General features: G+C 34.9%; 1 pseudogene; it reads left to right on the plus strand.

Moving 5' to 3' along the window:
- The first annotated feature begins 461 nt into the window (after window positions 1-461).
- LOC123323968 lies at window positions 462-1,377 on the plus strand (annotated as a pseudogene).
- The last annotated feature ends 1,910 nt before the right edge of the window (window positions 1,378-3,287 follow it).

The raw sequence follows: 3,287 nt of genomic DNA on the forward strand, positions 1-3,287 counted from the left end.
AAACAAACAGGGTTCTAGAGGGGAGGGGGGTGGGAGGATGGGTTAGCTGGTGGTGGGTATTGAGGAGGGCACATTCTGCATGGAGCACTGGGTGTTATGCACAAACAATGAATCATGGAACACTTCATCTAAAACTAATGATGTAATGTATGGGGATTAACATGAGAATAAAAAAAAAGTGACCTTTGACAAAAGATTGAACTGCATTTAAGAATACGGAATTAAGACTACATGGAGCTAACAACTTTCTCAATAGACCCATATCATCAGTTGATTCAAACAAATAAATGGCCATGTTGTAAACCAAGCCCACTTCCAAAGCTGGTTGAGAGTCTGTTGACTTGAACTGTAAAATATGCATCACTCTCATTTTATTATGCTTCTAAATGTAAATGAGTTTGAGATTTACGCCACTGCATTTTAGCTCTATTTTTTTCTATTTTAGGAAAAGAGTGGAGTTCATGATGGGGCATGAGAATCACAGTTTCACCAGTGATTTCATTCTTTTAGGACTCTTTTCTTCTTCTCAATCAAGTCTAGTTTTCATCTCCTTTATATTCATCATTTTTATTATGACTATAACAGAAAACACAATCATGATCCTCCATATCCTCAGGGACTCAAGACTCCATACTCCAATGTATTTCCTGCTCAGCCATCTGTCTTTCATGGACATCTTGCATATTTCCAACATTGTTCCCAAAATGGTCACTGACTTTCTGTCAGGCAGCAGAACTATTTCATTCGCAGGTTGTGGCTTCCATATATTTCTATCCCTCACCCACCTGGGTGGTGAGTGCCTTCTCCTGGCGGGCAATGTCTTACGATCACTATGTAACCATCTGTCACCCACTGCACTATCCCATTCTTATGAATGACTATGTCCGCATTCTCATGGCTAGAGGGTCCTGGATTGTTGGGACCGTCAACTTCATAGTCCACACAGCTTATGCACTCCAATTTCCCTTCTGTGGCCCAAGAGCCATTGATCACTTTTTCTGTGAAGTCCCTGCCATGTTGAAGTTGTCCTGTGTGGACACAACACTCTATGAATGAGGAGTTTATGTAAGTGGCTTAATTTTTCTCCTTGTCCCTTCCTCCCTAATCCTTGCTTCTTATGTCCAAATTCTCCTTACTGTTCTTCAAATGAAATCATCAGAAGCACGGAAAAAGTCATTTTCTACCTGTTCCTTCCACATGATTGTGGTCACAATGGACTATGGGCCATTTATTTTCACATACATGAGACCCAAATCATACCACGTTCCGGGCCAGGACAAATATTTGGCAATATTCTATACCATCCTCACACCCACACTGAACCCTATCATCTACAGTTTTAGGAATAAAGATGTTCTGAAGGCAATGAAAAATATGCTCAAAGTAACTTTCTCCATTAAAGATAGTAATAAAAATGCTTGAAGCATGTGTTTTCTATATCAATATTCAATGCTTAGAGATTATCCATTACTTTAGAAAGAAAATCAAAGTTTCTATCCATCAAGAGTGGAAAGTGGATTTTTCCAAACCTCCAATGAAAATTAAAAAAAAGTTTTACAGGTATTTGTTTTATAAATACATACATCCAGAAATGTACTGTTCCCTCCCATGAAAAATTCTAAGAACTTATAAAAATTGACTTTTATAATACAATCACGTTATATGGGATCTACCCATATAACTTTTGTATTTCATGAAACAGTAAAATTATAATTCCAAGGTTACAAGCAGTTATCAAAAATTCATAAAAATTTATAGGCAAAATGGGTGTAGGTGTTCAAGAGGTAAAAATTCTAGTTATATGATACATAAGTTAAAAATAAGTAAGTCCTGTGATATAATTAATGTAGAGCATAGTGACTGTAGTTAACAATGGTCTGTTGTATATAAGAAAGTGGCTGAGAGTGTAGGTTTTAGTAGTTCTCATCATAACAAAATGAATTGTAGCTCTGTGTGGTGACAGATGATAACTAAACTTATGTTGATAATTATTTTATAATATATAGATATATCAAATTTTTATGCAGTACACCTAAGAACAGTAGAACTATATCAATTATACCTCAATAAAACAGAAACATAAACCAATGTATTTTTGTATTTAATAAATCATATATTATTACGTATTTTAATATACTAATACATTATGTAACTTATTTGATATACTCAATGCATTAAATATTATTTAGTAAGAATAACATTTATTAAGAGTTATTTAAGAACTAGCATTCAATTTCTATTAATATGAGTTCTAAATCATGAAAACACTTCCATTTGAAATCCACCATCCCTGTTTTCTTGCACAATGATGTAAACAAATATTGCATGTAAGAACCTCCATACATCAATTGCATCCCTGCCCTAGTACCCCTGGATCTTTTTTGTATTGTGAATGTCTGAGTGAGAGGGCTACACCTCTGTACAGAGAAAGTGAGGTAGAGGGACCAAAAACAATCCAGCAGGCACAAGCAATTTCTGTTTTTGCTCCCTTTCAAACTTAATTGAGAGGGAATTTGGGAAACAAAATGTCAGAACTACATTAAATCACAAACCAGTACAACGACATGCATCACTCTGCCCTCACCTGGAAGTTTCGAAGAAAAAAACAAAACTTTTCGGAACTCCACTTGAAATATCCATTGTTCATTGAAAAGTTTGTTTTGAAACCTTTGTTACTGAAGTGAGAAATATATATACATACACTTATATACACATTAGTTGTGGTACAATGAAAGTACTCATCCTTTCTAGAAGCAAACACAAAATATTTAATGTGTGTATTAAAATTGTGCCTTGTTTTAGGTATACATATAGGGTTACATTTTGTAACATTTTTAGCATTTTATCCTAAAAATTAGTGCAAAGAAAAAAAATATTTTTTAAGACTTTATTTTTTAAGACTTTGTTATTAATTGCCTTATATAAGTAGTTGCTCCCATGTTAGAGGCATAGATATTTACAACTGTTAGATCTTCTTGTTGGATAGATCCTTTAAGTAGGATATAGTGTCTTTCCTCATCTCTTATTACAGTCTTTGCTTTAAAATCTAATTTGTCTGATATAAGGATTGCCACCCCAGCTTTCTTTTGGTGTCCATTAGCATTGGAAATGGCTTTCCACCCCCTCACTTTCAATCTGGGGCTGTCTTTGGGTCGAAAATGAGTCTCTTGCAGACAGCATATCGATGGGTCTTGTTTTTTAATCCAGTCTGATAGCCTGTGTCTTTTGATTGGGGCATTGAGCCCATTTACATTCAGGGTAACTATTGAAAGATAGGAATTTAGTGC

Source organism: Neomonachus schauinslandi, unplaced genomic scaffold (assembly GCF_002201575.2).
Source record: "Neomonachus schauinslandi unplaced genomic scaffold, ASM220157v2 HiC_scaffold_3678, whole genome shotgun sequence".
NCBI classification, from domain to species: Eukaryota; Metazoa; Chordata; class Mammalia; order Carnivora; family Phocidae; genus Neomonachus; species Neomonachus schauinslandi.